Source organism: Artemia franciscana, chromosome 10 (genome assembly GCF_032884065.1).
Source record: "Artemia franciscana chromosome 10, ASM3288406v1, whole genome shotgun sequence".
In the NCBI taxonomy this organism is placed as follows: Eukaryota; Metazoa; Arthropoda; class Branchiopoda; order Anostraca; family Artemiidae; genus Artemia; species Artemia franciscana.
Window position 1 is genome coordinate 4,674,468 of NC_088872.1, and position 19,943 is coordinate 4,694,410.

General features: G+C 37.5%; 1 protein-coding gene across 2 annotated transcripts in view; it reads left to right on the forward strand.

Annotated features, from left to right (window-relative positions):
- Nucleotides 1-19,943, forward strand: part of LOC136031682 (uncharacterized) — an 82,099-nt gene that overhangs the window by 50,379 nt on the left and 11,777 nt on the right. The window contains exon 1 of one of the 2 annotated variants that reach the window (XR_010618557.1): nt 10,859-11,082. The exons of the other annotated variant lie outside the window; for it this stretch is intronic. The gene's annotated coding sequence lies outside the window, so the exon portion shown is untranslated. Of the gene's footprint in view, nt 1-10,858; nt 11,083-19,943 lie in introns of those variants that run through there. 2 annotated transcript variants of the gene reach the window in all.

The following is a 19,943-nucleotide window of genomic DNA, read 5'->3' on the forward strand; positions in this document are numbered from 1 at the left end:
AGAGAGAGAGAGAGAGAGAGAGAGAGCGAGCGAGAGAGCGAGAGAGAGAGAGAGAGAGAGAGAGAGAGGGAGAGAGAGAGACAAAAAAGGCATAAGAACTTGCAGTCACACACAAACACACAAAGACAGACACAGAGACAATCAAAAACCCGCTCCGACACACAGACACAGAGAGAAAGAGAGAGAGAGAGAGAGAGAGAGAGAGAAAGAGAGAGAAAGAGAAGCAAATCACCGCTCAGATTGATCAAAACATGAAATAAACTGTCTACTGTCAATGTTCATCCGCAGAGTTCTATGGGGACGGCCGCAAAAAAATCCAAGTTAAGAAATTCTGTTCCAAAAAAATCAGGGGAAGAGGGTTAAAAAGATGTCTGGAGGCATTGGGACCCTGGATGGGGACCTGGGGTCCTGGATGGGAACGTGTGGACTCAAACTCATGTTTAACGCCAGTAATAGAATACCGATGTACTCAGTACCAATATATTACATAAATGATACCTGCCCGGTTGTAATCATTGCAATTTTTGGAGATCGAAACAAGTTTCATTAACCATCAAAAGAATATCTCCTTCCAGCAGTTATCTCAAATGACTGTGGCATGCAATTTATTGGAATAACGCCAAAAAAGGTGATCGGAAACAAATAACTGATTACCTTTATCATATATCCAAATGAGAAATCGATCGCGAAAATAAATTGTTACGATGTAGTAACGCTTAACACCTGTTGGCCAGCGTCCCAGAAGCAATATATTGGTTTCCCTAGAATATATTTTAAGAACATAATACTATCGTTGACTTGTTGGATCAGTTGAGTAATGTGTCATTCTTTCACCATAGGAAATAATATGTCTCACGTTTGATTCTTTTATCAGACATAACTTTCATAAAATCAATGGAAAAAGCTGCTTAGAAGCTAAGAAAATTGTTGTTAGAAAAGAAAACATGTCACCATCTATGACTGTAGTTAACAATAACAAAATCTATTATTTTGGTTATGTAAACGGCAACATTTGGGAAATCGTCGTTAATCCTTCTCGATGATCATAAACTACAAAGGAAGAAAAGAGTAGAGGATACGTGTGCGCTAGGACCCGTTGAGGGGATACTACCAATTAGTTAGGGAATCAAAAAACCTTCTAGCAAATTCAATATATAGTAGACAATAGCGGTCATCAATGGGAAAAAACATGTTGAAAAACCATTGTTCAAGACCTATCTAGTGATTTTTTTAATGATGAAGTTTCTAACCTTATTTTTGATCTCTAGTAAAATTATGAAAAGGCAGAAGGCAGGCTTACTTTTAGAGAACGATGATATAAAGATTGTGGCCAAAATCTAAAAAATATTCTGCAAGCAAGACTCTACGCATGTTCAAACTGTATATGCATATTCGTGTGAGGACAATGGCCAAAGTTTTGAAACGGAAGTGCTAGTCTTCTGCGTATATTTAACAATGTTATACGCATGTTTATACAATAACACTTGCCATTAGTTTTGAAATAGGATAGTATACGGCAATAAAGCCGGGAACTGTGCAGAATTTTGTTTTTTTTGGGGGGGGGGGTGCAATAATAGAAAATAGGTACTTGTGCGTTATAGCAACCACACTCAAGAAGGAAATTTAGGTTAATCCTGATGAAATATATCAAAATATGATGAAAATATAATACTTTAATTACAAAGTTATGGAAACTAATACAGAGAATTATGAAAAGCAGGCCGCCCAGAACGCATTATTAAATACCTAACCTAACCAAGTCTATATATTAAATATTTTATTGAAATATACCTACTTAGTTGTCTATCTTACTCAGGCTAAGCTGATCATCTCCAAGTTCACACAGAGAAATCGGTTTTACAAGAGATCAAGAACAACAATGTAGTGGCTATAATACACAAGTAACAAAATATATTTGATATAACGAAGAATAAAAACCAAGAGATTTGATAGAGTGTGAATGTTCAGGGGGGCTACGCACGTTCCTGAATATAGCTTTCTACTTCAATGGACTGCACATAATGTGTCCCAATTCTCAAGACACCAGAAATACCTTATGTCTCCGTGTCCTTTTTTTGGTTCCACTTCTTCGTCTGTCTGCCTACTTAACTGTCTAATTACTGCCGGCAAATGTGCATAACCAACCTTCCGTATAGCATCTTGCACTTTCCAGCATTCGTTTTATCTTTATCTTTCTTTGAATATAGCTTCCTGAATATAGCTTTCTACTTCAATGGACTGCACATAATGTGTCCCAATTCTCAAGACACTAGAAATACTTTGTGTCCCCGTGTTCTTTTTTAGTTCCACTTCTTCGTCTGTCTGTCTGCTTAACTGTCCAATTACTGCCGGCGCCGGCAAATGTGCAAAACCGACCTTCAATATAGCATCTTGTACTTTCCAGCATTCGTTTTATCTTTATCTTTCTTTGAATATAGCTTCCTGAATATAGCTTTCTGCTTCAATGGATTGCATATAGTGTGTCCCAATTCTCAAGACACCAGAAATACCTTATGTCCCCGTGTTCCTTTTTGGTTCCCCTTCTTCGTCTTTCCGGCAAATGTGCATAACCGACCTTCCACATAGCATGTTACACCTTCCAGCATTCGTTTTATCTTTATCTTTCTTTGAATATAGCTTCCTGAATATAGCTTTCTACTTCAATGGACTGCACATAGTGTGTCCCAATTCTCAAGACACCAGTGTTCTTTTTTGGTTCCACTTCTTCGTCTGTCTGTCTGCTTAACTGTCTAATTACTGCCGGCAAATGTGCATAACCGACCTTCCGTATAGCATCTTGCACTTTCCAGGATTCGTTTTATCTTTATCTTTCTTTGAATATAGCTTCCTGAATATAGCTTTCTACTTCAATGGACTGCACTTAGTGTGTCCCAATTCTCAAGACACCAGAAATACCTTATGTCCCCGTGTTCCTTTTTGGTTCAACTTCTTCGTCTGTCCGGCAAATGTGCATAACCGACCTTCCGTATAGCATCTTGCACTTTCCAGCATTCGTTTTATCTTTATCTTTCTTTGAATATAGCTTCCTGAATTTAGCTTTCTACTTCAATGGACTGCACATAGTGTGTCCTAATTCTCAAGACACCATAAAGACCTTATGTCCCCGTGTTCCTTTTTGGTTCCACTCCTTCGTCTGTCCGGCAAATGTGCATAACCGACCTTCCGTATAGCATCTTACACTCTCAAGCATTCGTTTTATCTTTATTTTTCTTTGAATATAGCTTCCTGAAAATAGCTTTCTACTTCAATGGACTGCACATAGTGTGTCCCAATTCTCAAGACACCAGAAATACCTTGTGTCCCCGTGTTCTTTTTTGGTTCCACTGCTTCGTCTGTCTGTCTGCTTAACTGTCTAATTACTGCCGGCGCCGGCAAATATGCATAACCGACCTTCCGTATAGCATCTTGCACTTTCCAGCATTCGTTTTATCTTTATCTTTCTTTGAATATAGCTTCCTGAATATAGCTTTCTGCTTCAATGGACTGCACATAGTGTGTCCCAATTCTCAAGACATCAGAAATACCTTATCTCCGTGTTCTTTTTTGATTCCACTTCTTCGTCTGTCCGGCAAATGTGCATAACGGACCTTCCGTATAGCATCTTATACTTTCCAGCATTCGTTTTATCTTTATCTTTCTTTGAATATTGCTTCCTGAATATAGCTCTCTACTTCAATGGACTGCACATAGTGTGTCCCAATTCTCAAGACACCTGAAATACCTTATGTCCCCGTGTTCCTCTTTGGTTTCACTTCTTCGTTCTCCGGTAAACGTGCATAACCGACCTTCCGTATAGCATCTTGCACTTTCCAGCATTCGTTTATCTTCATTTTTCTTTGAATATACCTTCCTGAATATAGCTTTCTACTTCAATGGACTGCACATAGAGTGTCCCAATTCTCAAGACACCAGAAATACCTTATGTCCCCGTGTTCCTTTTTGGTTCCACTTCTTCGTCTGTCCGGCAAATATGCATAACCGACCTTCCGTATAGCATCTTGCACTTTCCAGCATTCGTTTTATCTTTATCTTTCTTTTAATATAGCTTCCTGAAAATAGCTTTCTACTTCAATGGACTGCACATAGTGTGTCCCAATTCTCAAGACACCATAAAAACCTTATGTCCCCGTGTTCCTTTTTGGTTCCACTCCTTCGTCTGTCCGGCAAATGTGCATAACCGACCTTCCGTATAGCATCTTGCACTTTCCAGCATTCGTTTTATCTTTATTTTTCTTCAAATATACCTTCCTGAATATAGTTTTCTACTTCAATGGACTGCACATAGTGTGTCCCAATTCTCAAGACACCAGAAATACCTTATGTCCCCGTGTTCTTTGGTTCCACTTCTTCGTCTGTCCGGCAAATGTGCATAACCGACCTTCCGTATAGCATCTTGCACTTTCCAGCATTCGTTTTATCTTTATCTTTCTTTGAATATAGCTTCCTGAATATAGCTTTCTACTTCAATGGACTGCACATAGTGTATCCCAATTCTCAAGACACCAGAAATACCTTATGTCCCTGTTTTCTTTTTTGGTTCCACATCTTCTTCTGTCTATCTGCTTAACTGTCTAATTACTGCCTGCATCTTGCACTTTCCAGCATTCGTTTTATATTTATCTTTCTTTCTTCCTCTACTCGGTCTCCTCGAAGGTAAAGTTGACAATCAAGGGAGCAAAGTAGAATAAAAAGATAGAAGAACATTGAATTTCAGGTGGTTACGAAAATGAAGACCTTTATAAACTGTTCTCTTTAAAATAAAAAATTACGAGATATCTGTTGTATCCTATGATTCAAATTTTTAAGACTAGTATAAAATAGAGAATTAAAAACGTAAAATGGATAAGCACAATTAGGATAAATAAAAAGTATAAAATTTATTCATATAAAGTATTCTCAAAGATGACAAGAGCATGGTAGTGCGAAACTTTGTACAGTTGCCAGCTCCATTTCATGCCCAAAAAATAAGATTTCTTTTTAACTAACAGGATTGGCATAAAACCTCACTATTATAAAAAAATAATACTAATTCCTACAACTGAAAAAGTAACTGGAATATACAGATGTCACCAAACTCTAGTGTATGTATTTTTTTTTTTTTTTTTGTACTTTCGTCTTATAGCCACCACACTCAAAATCTTGCATCGTGAACCTGAGACAATAACCGGTTTTCATTGTCTTCATACCAGACAATATTAGCTTGATCTGGGTGGGAAACTACATTGTAGCTATATTTTGATTAAATCTTCAGTTGGTACTTTGGTTAGGTTAGGATAGTTTGGGTTACGTATTTAATATAATGCGGTCTGGATGGCCCTCTTTCCTTAATTCTGCGTTGTAGTTTTCATAAGTTTGTTGATAAAGTATGATACTTTCATCATATTTTGTTTTATTTCATTAGCATTAACCAAACTTTACTTCTCGGCAGAACTCGAGTGTGGTGGCTGTAAGACAGAAGTAATTTTTTCTTGTAGTTTCTGTAAAAAAAGGTCCTTGTAAAATATATTTATATATCTAATTTTCATTTATTCGCTTGGAATTAAAATTTTTCCTATGAAACACGAAAAAAAACATTTCAATAGCCATCTTTTTTGTGCAAAAAGAAAAAGTGTATTCACACAAACACGCTTGAGTTTTGTGCATTCAGATGTGTTTATGGAGTAAATCCATTTGTCTTGCAATATCAAACAGTTCGTGGTAACGAACTGTAGTAAGGAGCGACCCGGCTCAATAGTAAACGAAATTCTAAAAATTGGAATATTGATACCAATAGTTACATCAAAAAAATCACACATTAATACTGATTTTAAATATATAACTTTCATGAAGATTAATCTTACCTATCAAAAGTTACGAGCCTGAGAAAATTTGCCTCATTTTATAAAATAGGGGAAAACACCCCCTAAAAGTCATAGAATCTTAACGAAAATCACGCCATCAGATTCAGCGTATCAGAAAACCTTAATGTAGAAGTTTCAAGTTCCTATTTACAATTAAATAAAAAAAAACTATTTTTTTTAGCTGAAAGTAAGGAGTGACATTAAAACTTAAAACGAACAGAAATTACTCCGTATATGAAATGGGATTTCCCCTCCGCAATCCCTCGCTCTTTATGCTAAAGCTTTTAATTGTTTTAAAAAATAGAATTGTGGCAAAGAGTCAAACTTTAGCGTAAAGAGCGAGGGATTGCGGAGGGGACAACCCATTTCATATACGGAGTAATTTCTGTTCGTTTTAAGTTTCAATGTCGCTCCTTACTTTCAGCAAAAAAAATTAGTTTTTTTTATTTAATTTCTGAATGTTTTTGAATTAATGGATGTTTGGTTTTGGCTCTCCGCATATAAATTATTAAAATGAAATTTGTGTATTCATTCTTTTTTTGGCTAAATGGCTTTCTCTTAGTTTCGATCAGGCGATTTTGAGAAATAAGGGGTGGAGAAGGGGGTCTAGTCGCCCTCCAATTTTTCGGTCACTTAAAAATGCAAGTAAAACTTTTAATTTTTAACTAATGTTTTTATTAGTAAAAAATATACGTAACTTAAGAATTAACTTACGTTACAAACTTTCATAATCTTATATTTTTATCATATATACGAGAGGGTTTGTGCCCTCGTTAATATCTCGCTCTTTACACTAAATCGTAAGTTTTGTTCCAATTCTTTAAGAATGACCCCTGAATCAGAAAGGCCGTAGAATAAATAGTTGAAATTACTAAAAATACTTTAGCATAAAGACCGAGGTATTTATCTCCTCCTAAATACCTCGCTCTTTATGCTAAAGTATTTTTAGAACCCCTCATATGCGTAATAATCTCTGTTCGTTTTAAGTTTCAAGGCTACTCCATTCTTTCATTTGAAAAAAACGTTTTCATGTTTATTTTCATTGTTTTCTTATAGTAATACTAGAAAATCCTGCGCCCTTTTCATTGAATTTTTCTTCCGCCATGACAGATTCCTCCAAGGAAAGATCCTCCAACATAGTCCCCTCCCCTCAGCCCCACCCCAAACAAAATAAAATCCCCCTGAACACGTCACTACACTTCCCAATAACCATTACTATATGTAAACACTGGTCAAAGTTTGTAACTTGCAGCCCCTCCCCCAGGGATTGTGGGGGAGTAAGTCATTCCCAAAGACATAGTTATTATGGTTTTCGACTATGTTGAATAAAATGGCTATCTGAATATTTTGATTTGTTGACTTTGGGAAAAAATGAGCGTGGGAGGGGGCCTAGATGTCCTTCAATTTTTCGGTAACTTAAAAAGGGCACTAGAACTTTTCATTTCCGTTAGAATGAGCCCTCTTGCGACATTCTAGGACCACTTGGTCGATACGATGACCCCTGGGAAAAAGAAAAAACAAACAAATAAACACGCACCCGTGATTTGTCTTCTGGCAAAAAATACAAAATTCCACATTTTTGTAGATAGGAGCTTGAAACTTCTACTGTAGGGTTCTCTAATACGCTGAATCTGATGGTTTCATTTTCGTTAAGATTCCGCAACTTTTAGGGGGTTTTTCTCCCTATTTTCTTAAATAAGGCAAATTTTCTCAGGCTCGTAACTTTTGATGGGTAAGACTAAACTTGATGAAACTTGTATATTTAAAATCAGCATTAAAATGCGGTTCTTTTGATGTAGCTATTGATATGAAAATTCAATTTTTTAGAGTTTTGGTTACTATTGAGCCGGGTCACTCCTTACTACAGTTCGTTACCACGAACTGTTTGAAAATGTGGAATTTCGCATTTTTGCCAGAAGACAAATCACGGATGCGTGTTTATTTGTTTTTTTTTTGTTTGTTTTTTTTGTTTTCGTTTTTTTCCTGGGGTGATCGTATCGACCCAGTGGTCCTAGAATGTCGCGAGAGGGCTCATTCTAACGGAAATTAAAAGTTCTAGTGCTTTTTTTTAGTGACCAAAAAATTGGAGGGCACCTAGGTCCCCTACCACGCTCTTTTTTCCCCAAAGTCACTGGATCAAAATTATGAGATAGCCATTTTATTCACCATTGTCCAAAAACTTAATAGCGATGTCTTTGGGGACGACTTACTCCCCCGCAGTCCTCGTGGGAGGGGTTGCAAGTTACAAAATTTTACCTGTGTTTACATATAGTAATGGTTACTGGGAAGTGTACGGACGTTTTCAGGGGTATTTTTTTGGTTTGGGGGAGGGAAATGAGGCTGGGGGCTACTTAGGAGGATCTTTACTTGGAAAAACTTCTCATGGGGGAAGAGACTTTAAATTTTCTAGTATTATTTAAAAAAAATGAAAAAATAATTATGAAAAGTTTTTTCTATTGAAAGTGAGGAGCAGCATAAAAACTTAAAACGAGCAGAAATTATTGCACATATGAGGGGTTTATCTACTCGAAATACCTTGCTCTTTACGCTAAAGCATTTTTAGTAATTTGAACTATTTATTCCACGGCCCTCAATTTGTGATTCAAAGGTCATTCTTATGGAATTGGGACAAAATTTAAGCTTTAGTGTAAAGAGTGAGGTATCGACGAGGGGGAATCCCCTCATCTACGCAATAAAAAAATACAAATATAGAAGTTCGTTACGTAAGTTAATTCGTAAATTATATATATTTTTTACTAATGAAAATGTTCGTGAATAATTAGAAGTTCTAGTTGCCTTTTTAAGTAATCAAAAAATTGGAGGGCAACTAGGCTTCCTCCCTCGCTTCTTTTTTCTCAAAATCTTCCGATTAACACTATGAGAAAGCCATTTAGCAAAAAAATAAATATGCAAATTTCGCATTAATTACTTATGTGCGGAGAGCCAATATCAAAACATGCACTAATTAAAAAAACGTCAAGAAATTAAATTAAAAAAACAAGTTTTTTAAATGAAAGTAAGGAGCGAAATTAAAACTTAAAACGAACAGAAATTACTCCGTATATGAAAGAGGCTTTTCCTCTTCAACGCCCCGCTCTTTACGCTACAGTTTGATTCTTTCTCTTCGTGTAGACATCACCAATCAATACAGTTTGGATGATTAATGTTTACCTACTTGCTTACTTACATAGGTCACAGCCATCCTCGGAAAACGTTTTGGGGCAACAACTCGTGATTCACAAGGGCTCGGTATATCGTGGTGCGTGATGCCTGGGCCATCCTGATTTTGTCGCAGCTCTTCGTACATGGTTTTTGTGCTCTGCCTCATGGACGAAGGCCGTTGAGAGATCCTTTAAGGGCGATTTTCAAGAGATCTTTTGATAAAATTCGAATTGTCGTACTTTACAAAACGAATTGCTATTACTCTTTATGGTATATTTGATTCAGTTTTCGCAAGAAATGCGTTTTGATTTTGGATGGTCGACCTGTGCTGGCAATTAAGATATCCTAATTCTGCCAGAGGTTGTTCTTGTTGCTAACCTGTTTCACTTCTCCTGTATTAAATCAAAAAAGAGAAGGTGTTGTTATTGATTTGAACAAGAAATAAGTTATGGCTAACTTGTCAACAAGTTCATCCCTGTGGATACCAAATAAGCTTAATATTAAACACTGCACCATTGCTGTTTATAGGCAAATAAACTCCCAAATGTTGTTTTTAAATTAACTTGGCAAATGTGTTTATCTGCTGCCGGGCTCTGAATCGCATTATGAGCTAGAAACGCGCAGTAGGTTGCGTTCCAAATGTTTAAATCGTAGCTCAGTTTTTCTCAGGGGACATCAATCATTTTCTGGCTAATCAAATTCCTAAGACAACTTACACAAACCTGAATTAATCCATTCTGCATCATTCTGTGACCAGTAATGGATAATATCACCCTTTCGTTCAGCTCATCGCTCAGTCCGCATTCCTAATAGTATTTATCCCGATCCGAATTAATCCATCTTGCATCATTCTATGACGAGTAATAGAAAATATCGCCCAATCACTTAGTCATAGGATCATTCCCAACTCCAAACAGTCCAAATTCTATGGCAAGTAATGAAAAGTATCGGCCTATGGATTCGTCCATCGCTCATTATGGCTCAGTCTACATTCCTGAGAGCACTTATCCAAATCCGAGCTAATTTTTTCTGCATTATTCTATGACAAGTAATGGAAAGTATCGCCCCATCGCTCAGTCCCTCGCTCAGACCATACTCCACACGGTCCAAATTTCATGACGACTATTGCAAAATATAAACCTATCGATCGGTCCATCGCTTAGTATCGTTCAGTCCAGATTCCTGAGAAAACTTATCTGAATCTGAGTTAATCTATTCTGCATCATTCTATGACGAATAATGAAAAATATCGCCCTATTGTTCAGTCCATCTCTTAGTCCAAACTCCAAATAGTCCAAATTCTATAACGACCAGTAGAAAATATCGCCCTCTCCTTCAGCCCATTGCTCAATAACGCTCAGTAGCATTCCTGATAGCACTTATCCCAATCTGACTTAATCCATTCTGTATCATTCTATGACGAGGAATGGAAAATATCGCCCTATTGTCAGTCAATCTCTCAGTCCAAACTCCAAACAGTACAGTTGCAGAAGTGGTGACCTTCACAGCTGAGTGGTGACTCAGCTGAAATGCAATCAAGGTCTAGCGGGTTCTAGCAGTGAAGTAGTGAAGTAGACAGAAAGTGCAAAGGGATTTTAATTTTCATCAATAAAAATCAAGAATCTGCACGAGCGTAATTAAATCACATCAGTAATGCTGACTTTTGAAAGGGTATGTTAAATAATGAAGTTTTCAAGAAAATTTGTGGGGTCTGCAGTATCCTATCCTCTGATTATAATTACCAGAACTGCTTAAGCGTGAAAGGCTACCCGAAGTTATTTAACCATTTAGCGTAGAAAATGCGTATGTAGTTTGAAAGTCACTTCAGTCAGACTTATAATTGACTGGGCATATGAAAATTCTTAAATTCTGAATAAAAATTCTTTATTCGGAATAATAGCATTCTCAGACCATCATTATTGGACATATTTATTAGAACATAGTCTTTTTGGTTAGTGATCAAAAGAAGCACGTGTCTGACAGTGATATAGGAATATTTGCAATTTATGGTCGATTTTGTGCAATGTAAGGAAACGCTCAGCTGTTCAGTTGACCAAAGGTAACAGTACGCTCTTTCATACCATATAAGGCATCACGAGACAAATATATGCAGCCAAGACTAAAAAAAACATAGCTTAATTGATGACAGCTCGTGACAGTTTACGGTTTAGTATTGCTACCACTACTAACAACTCACCGCAGCACCAGGCTGCCTGAGGCCAACACAGCTACGAACGCTCCTCCTCTATCTCGATCTATTCAAAGCCTCCCTCTTTACACCCTTCGAGGAAGTTCCCAATTCCTTTAAATCTTTTTTTATGACTTTTTCCCACCCCAAACGTGAACGAGCAGTTTTCCGTTTAGCCCTAGACGGTTGGCCAAAAAGGACAGTCTTTGGCAATCTCTCATCCTTCATCTGCAGAACGTGCCCTAGCTATCTCAACGTTTTTCTTGTTGTAGCCCTAAAAAGAGGGACTGAACCGCACTTTTCGTACGGCCTACTGTTTGAAATATGGTCAGTCAGTTGGGTACCCAAAACAATGCGTAGGCAATTTCTCTTGAAAACAGCTAGCAAATCTTCATCGGCTTTTGGAGCGCCCATGTTTCAAAACCAAATTTGAATGTAATCACTTTAGCTTCCAATGTTCTATTCTTGGTTTGCAGACTTATCCTCCTATTCTTGCAAACTTTTTTTAACTAAGAAAAAACACACTGAGCCTTGGCTATTCTACTTTTAATATCTTCACTGCTCCCACCGTCTTCACTAATAGTGCTACCAAGATAATTGAAGCTGTCTATCTAATCAATCTTTTCGTTACTCAAAGTCACCTTTTCATCTTCATTTGCTCCTAGCCTTAGTGACTTAGTTTTTTTAACATTTATTTTCAAGCGTATTCTAGCACCTTGAACTCGCAAAACCTCTAAAAGTTCATTCATTTTCCTCGCACTTTCATCGAGGATGCTTTAACCATCAGCATAGTCTAAGCCGAGGAGAGTTTTTCCTCTCCATTTGATTCCGTTGTCTCCCATTGCCTTTCCTGTGCTTCTTCGACAAAACCCTTCGAAATGATCCATATAAAGGGGGATTGAACACAACCCTGCTTAACTTCTGATTTAATACGAAACCAGCTGCTAACCTCATTTCCTACCTTAACTGCAACAGTGTTATTCTTGTACATAGCACTAATCACTTTTATGTATTTGTCTTGTATACCGTACAAGGATAAGACCTTTACTAAAGCTCTTTTGTCAATAAAATCGAAAAAAACTGAGTACCAAAAGTGTTTGATAACTCAGGCACTTCTCAATTATTTACCTAAGAGTAAAAATTTGGTCAACACATCCTCTTATCTTATACCTTGGATCCTCCTGAGCCATCAGTGGCGCACAGGGCTTCGACAAAGCCTCTCCATTTGTCACGAAGCTGTGCATCTGCAGTGAAATCTTCCCATTGTGGAGTGAGGGAAATGTTGGCCTCTTTTAGGTCCCAATCATACTGCCTCCGCAGTGTATGCTTTGGTCGGCCTCGTCTTCGTCTTCCTTCAGGCTGCCACTGATTCATTATTGAGGGCAGTCTGTCTTCGGGCATGCGTATAACATGACCCAAATATATCCATCCTTGTTTCTTTATAACTTCAGTCACTATGGGCTGGTTCGTTTTCAGCCGGATTTTCCTATTAGTAATTTTCTGATGCTAACTGAATTTGAGGATCTTTTGAAGGCAAATGTTTTCGAATCCAAGGAGACGTTTCTCAAGTTGTTGGTTGAGTTTCCAACACTCGCTGGTGTACTATTGTTTTATAGTGTAGCTATTGTTTACGGTGTCCCTTTTTTCATAGTTCTTCTTGTTCGACAGATTTTTAAAAAGGGTTTAAGTCACAAACTCAACCGCCAATAAAATCCAAGGAAATCTTGTGGCAAACATACATACAGCGGAAATCTTGTTTGTGGTGTAACTCGTGTTAAATCTCAAAATCAATTTGTGTCAGTGTTGCATTCTGTTCGAATAATTTGAAAAGGCTGGGTTTTCATCCCCAATTCGAAACCCACATTTGTCAAGTTGTTGTGACTGAAACCCACATTTGTCAAATTGTTGTGACTAAAATAAACCAACATTTATCACTTTATAAGAATTCGCTTTATTCACAAGTGTGACGATACTATGGTTGGGGGCACTGTGGTTTGACTTGTAACGCCTTTTGATAGTCTCGGCCTATTCAAAGCATTATTTTTGTGTAGGCCTATTTCTACACGCAAAGAATAGAAACAAATACCCTCTGAAAGGGAAATGAACACACTCTTTGGATTCCATTTATCCCGGGAGTGAAATGAGGCAGTACAAAACAGAGTTGGTTAGATATTCCGTTGAAAGCCCACAAAGTTTAGTGGAACACTAGCACTGGGTTGTTAATGTGGATCGAACCAAAAATAGTATATGATGATTCTTGCGTCTTAAAATTAGATTTGAAAGTTGTTTTTAAAAGAGTCACTGGTAACATAAAAAAATTTACTTGTCCATCAATGACCCCTTGAATGTATTTAAAAACCGATTTCGAAACAGAAGGGATTGTGAAACTAGAAATGTTACCAGTTTCAAGATCTAAAGATTGTATGTAAATGAGACAACTCATCGTTAACAAGACGAATTTAAAAAAAACAACTCTGAATATATAAGTGATCACGAGACATCCAGTAGAAAGACTCGTTTGATGGTGCATGAAAATTAATATAACTATTAAGTTTGTATGCACTCTTCTCTTATTCAGTTTTTTCTCATATGGCTGTGATTTTTGGTGTTGCTTGTTTATTATATGGGTTCAGTTTCTCTGTTGGTACATAGTTTTCATGAAAGTGCTAATGACAGTGAAATGATTTTTTTTTTTTTTTTTTTTTTTTTTTTTTTTAATTGGTTTATACGAAAAATTGCTCAATCGTGCGTGTATTAAAAAATAAGAAAAATTGGGAGTTAAATTTTCATTAAAAAACTTCCATATGCATTTAAAGAGTTTCTGCTTCTTTCAAATGTCAAATTGAAAATAACGCGGGTGAAAAAACAGCGAAAATTAAGCTAAAACATTTGGGACTAAACAGCTTAAGACGTTGTCTCTATCCTCCGAAGTTGTATTTGTCTTTGGAAATCAACAATGTTAATATTTGAATTTTTACAGACAAAAGTGTTGCCAAATTTAATGCTGTAAAATTTTGTTTTGCTTATCTTGTTCCACAGTCCATCATGGCAACATTGACGAAAATATAGCATATCCCTAAAGCACATCGCAATTTTAAAACAGCCAAAAGAAACATCTTAGAAAATTTCCATTTTCAGGTATGAAAAGACCTAATAAGTGTTGATGGGGTAACCATGTTTCTATTTTGATGTTCTTGGTGCCAGTGGAGGTTCTAGGCCTGGGCAGGGGGGGGGCAGATTTCTCCTGCCCAGTTTCTCTGACAATACATTTCCTTTATTTCATGTTTATTATCCCCTGTGGTACACCCCCCCCAGATTATGAATCCTAAGACCCCTGCTGCTCGATTGGCACTTAAAGAATTTTTGTCTTTGGAAAAACAGGGTAGGACCACAAGGCCTCTCTGGACGCATAGACAATACTGAAGCTGGGGAATAATTGCCTGAAGTTCTTCCCACCGGAGAATGCTCATGGTTTGGACTCATAGACTACTCTATTAATTATAGTGGTGTTTATAGTAGGCCTATCTGAGCAATATGAAAAATCCCCTGTTGAATGCTGTGTGTCAAATTTGACAAACAGGGCCGGAAATAGCAAAAAGGTACCGAAATGTTGCTAAGGCCAAAAATCTTCTACCCTAGATTGCACAAATTAAGAACAATGCAGAAATATCATTCCTAGAACTGTGATCCAGAATTCAAAATGGAGCCGGTGTTGTAAGAACAACACTCAAAACCCTTTCCCTTCGAAATTTCGCTTAGAATAAATGTTTGAATTGTTTTTTGAATTTGATTCCAAAATTGGCAATTTTGGAGTTTCATGGGTACGTAGAATTCGTTTAATTTAAATTCTTACGGTAAATATATTCAAAACTATTTAAATACGCTGGCAACTGAAATTGTATTTTAAGCGAAAAGTTTTGCAAATCCAAGAAATCTAGCTATGTACCATCTCTCAGGAATTGTTTTTTTTTTTTCTAATCGGAAATTTGTAGTTTATTCATACAGATTGAGGATGAAAAATAAAAAAGCGAGAAATTTTAGAAATTCCAGTGATTTTTTTTCTTATGATGCACACATACCGAATAAACTAGGAAGATAAAAATAGGAACTTTTTCTTTCAAATTGTTGATAAAAATGAGGTACTCAGAGTATTTTCTCAATTTTTTTTGGAGGGGGGCAAGTATTTGAATATTCGGGGTATTAGTCATAACTTAAAATTCCCCGAATCCTCCCTGTATTGTCTAACAGCATTGTCTACAGCATTAAAAAATTTTAAACAGGGGTCGAATGTCGTAAAAAGAGAGCCTTCTTTAACAAGTTTTTTTGATTTTCATGAATTTTACCATGTTTTGTTTTACCATGTTCACACATTTTACCATGTTTTAGCTTATGTCTTTTAGCCTATTTGTAACTTATGATTCCCCGCATTCTTTCTCTGAGTAGATGCGACTCAACAGCTTTCTTGTCCCTGTTTGAATAATTCTTAATACGTTTTATTTCTCAGTAACCCGCACTTGACTTCGCATGGTTGTTTTTATTGTGGTTTTTTTTTTCCTGAGAATGTCAGCTTCTTTCCTCCAAACTCGGCCCCAGTTTGTTCATTATTGATGACACTTTCATGGCGTTTTCGGCTCCATCTTCGTAATTATTGGCAAAAAAAATTGTATACGCACGTTTTTTTTTGTTTTTTTTTTCTGTGTATCTCGGATACTTTAATTGTAATCTCAGCTCCGTTTTGTGCTTTCTTGGTGAATTTTGTTTGGTATTGTCGGTGACGATACTGTTCTTGGCTCCTTCTTGTCCAGTTTTGACCCGAAAGGAATGCAATAAAAATTCCTTGAATGAATTTCAAATCTCAAACTCGTGCAATATTCGATATTATGGGAAATCACATGATATACCTATTCCTTGTAAATCCTTAACCAAACATCAGATGGACAATTTTCACCCGTTGGAAACATCATTTAGACAAATAAATACACTGTCACAAGGTCATTCACTTGACAAACATTCGATTTTCTTTCTATGATAAAAAGAAATGCCTTGTTTATTCTTTATCATGTGAAAAAAAAAAACGAGGAATAAAGGTTATAACCATTGCGAAAGACTTTTTAATGGAGGAATTCCTTAACAATCAGTTATCTCTTTCCAAAGTTATTTGATTTAGGCTCTTCATCTATTTAATCTTTATATTTATGTATTATTAAAAATAAAAACAGGCTGTTAGTGGGGACGTGTCTCTGCAATCATACAGATCGCAAAACCCTGTTGTCCAAAACCTATAAATACCGCCTTGTCATTATTTTAAAATCAGCTATTTGCACAAATGTAACCCTTGCCCCGAGGACTATATATATCATACAGTCCTTAGGTAAGTTTGTTTTACCTTTCAGCCTTTTTTAAATGCAATGACTGTATTGGAATATTTTTCTGACCCCATGTTTGGCTGCGGGGTAACGAAAGGGAGTTAAAAGAATGGTTGAGAGCCTCCGGATTGATTTTGTTACTTAAAAAGTTTAGTCTAAAATCTCCGACATAATAAGCCCTCAACCCCTCTTTGCAGTCGTCTATTCAATACAAACAAAGCTGAGGAGAAAGGGGGACTATGCAACAGGGGAGACGCATTGCTCTTTGCCAAGTCATCGCTTTTGATACAGTCAAAGCTATTAGACTAACTCTGAAAAGCACTTTCTCTTGATTAGATAAAAAAAGGAAGTTTTTTGTTTCATACTGAAAGTAAGGAGCAATATTAATATTTTGGCAGCTAACCTAAAAGGTCTATTTGTGACTGGTTCTGCGTTTATATCTACTGTTTTTTTTAAATATTTTGTAAGATCGCTTTTAATTAAATTTGTAAATAGAGCATTTAGTGAATATTCCCCCAAGTCACTATTTAAGGAAATATCATTGTTAATCTTAAGTCTGATTTCCATTGCCTCTCGAACTACCTGCTTTATGTGTAGGTCAATACTGATAAAGGCAGATTCTTCAGAAAGTATATTGTTTTTATTTTAATTCTGCTTTAAGCAGCCATGTATTTGAAAATCCTAGCCACAAAATACTTTTTGAAGAATCCACCCTTATTATGAAAAGCAAGATTAGCTCTAAAAAAGTGTTTTTGATGATTCTTCTTTCATTTCAATGAATTATCTTTCTTTTATCTCACTTTGCTTATCAGTCCTGGCTGAACTATTCTGAGGCAAGGATGCTAGGACTGTTCTAAAAGAAAAAAAAAATAGTTTTATTGGTCGTATGTTGCTATAAGTTTTTCTTCTTCTATATATTTAAGTTTTGCTCAGGACGGCCCCAGGAAAAAGGACGAATTATTCATTCAAATTAGATTTCTTCTGTCTTACGAAAAGAATTCCTTATTGTTCGTCTTGCTTTTGATGTTTGGGGTAGAAAGGCAGTGTGGTCTTCGTCGCTATTTATTACTGTAATAATTATGGTCTAGAACCTTTAACTAGAGGCTTTCAAGAACACCTCTTACATGTTCCTCCGCCATACCTCCCTAATATACTACGCAATTAAAGTTCTACATACAAAAATATATAACTTAGATTATTAGAGGTGTGGTTCTGTTAGTACAGTGCTGGACTTCAAATTAGATTATCATTCGTTCGATTCCTATTTGGATTTTTTTTCAATCACGGTTTGTCCTTTCTTATGATTACTTTCCAGATAATCCACTATTTTTGCAAATGTGGTACACTCATTTTTTAAATTATGTCCCGGCAAGGCTCAATTTAAGGCTATCACTCATATCTACGTGCTCTTTATCAATTTGAAGATCCAAAAGTGCCATATAGTACCAAAAAAGGCACTTTTGGTGACAATTCTTAAGTTGCAGAGCTTGGAAGAAAAAATGGTACCATTTGAGCTGGGGCAAATCCATCAATGGGTGTGTTCCGATACTCCAATAGTGCCAGATACGGGTCACTCTTGCTCTCAGCGGCCTTCACCATGAGTCTTTTAGCTATTTGAACAGCCTTTTTACTTAAGCCGTTGGACTGAGGGTAGTTTGGGCTTGAGGTTGAGTGTATTATTCCCCAGTCAGTCATGAATTGCTCAAATTCCTTTGCGCTGAACTGGGGGCCATTGTCAGTTGTAAGTCGCTCGGGAATCCCATATCGGACGAAGTGAGATTTCAGTTTGTTGATGACCTGCCATGACGTGGTGTTTGTCAGGCGATCAACCTCAAAGAACCGACTCATGTAATCGACAGTGACCATGTAATCCTGACCGCTGAGCTGGAACAGGTCAGCAGCTACATGCTGGAATGGGTAGTCGGGTATTTTGTGCAGGATCATCGGCTCCTTCTGTTGGTTCATGGCAAACTTGGCGCATACCTCGCACTGGTTGACCAGCCTCTCGATATCTCGAGTGATGCCTGGCCAGAATACAGACGTTCTTGCCCTCTCTTTGGTGTTCACCACTCCTAGATGGGAAGAGTGTATTTGGCCTAATATGCCTGCTCTCATGCATCTCAGGATGACTATGCGCTCCCCTTTAACAACAAGGCCATCAAGTTCTGCCAACTCATGGCGATAATTCCAGAAGGGCCCAAGTTTTCTGTCTAGGCTCTTTTTATTGTTTGGCCAACCCACTTGTATTGTTTTCAACAGGCAGTTCAGTTTTTCGTCTTTAGTCGTTTCTCTGCGTATTTGTGCTAGCCTTTGGCTTGCTATGGGTACAGTCTGAAGGACTGAGTGAACCAGAATTTCCATGTCCACCTGCGACTCAATGTCTGTATCCACAAGGTGCAGGCGGGATAGGGTGTCCGCTACAGGTATAGACTTTCCAGGTTTGTATCTAAGCTTGATATCATGCGGCTGAATAGCCAACATCATTCGCTGTAGCCTTGGAGGTGCCCTTTGTATAGACTTCCCAAAGATCGACTCAAGGGGCTTGTGGTCTGTGGTCACGCAGATCGTTCTTCCGAACAGATACTGGTGAAATCTTTTGCAAGCAAAGGTTATTGCGAGCATCTCTTTTTCCATTTGGGAATAACGCTGCTCCGTTTAACTTAGAGAGCGAGATGCAAAAGCAACGGTTGCTCCGTCCATTGATAGCTGGGCACCCAGACCGTGCTGGGATGCATCTGTGATCACCTCTATCTCCTTGGCCTCTGGATCAAAGTAGGAGAAGTTTTTGGAGATTGCATTCTAAATCCCTCTCTTGGCCGCCTCGTGGCTTGTATTCCATTTGAACTTCTGCTGTTTGGACAGGTCTCTGAGGGGTTTGTTCAGTGTAGCCAGGTTGGGGATGTATCTAGAAAAGTAATTGTATATTCCTAATAATGTCTGTAGTTGCTCCTGGTTTCGGGGTGCGGGCATGTTTTCTAACGCCTGGGTTTTCTCTGGGTCTGGGGTGATGCCACTTGTTGTCAGTCTGTGTCCTCAGCTTGGCGTCATGTTCAGCATCACTACAACCAATGCCTGCAATATCATCAACGGTCAGCCCGATATCCAGTTCTGTAAAGACCTCCTCCATCTTTTGCTGGTATTCGTCCTGTGCTGAAATCAATCCGAATGGGTATCGGTTCCATTTATACCGGCCGTACATGGTGTTGAATGTTGTCAACTCAGAGGATGGTTTGTCCAACACCATTGACCAGTATCCGTTTCGGGCATCCATCTTAAAGAACTTCTTTGCAACTTTGCACTTCACTGCTACTTCATCAAATAAGGATATAGGGTAATGCAGTCTCTCAATTGCTCTCTTTAAATCCA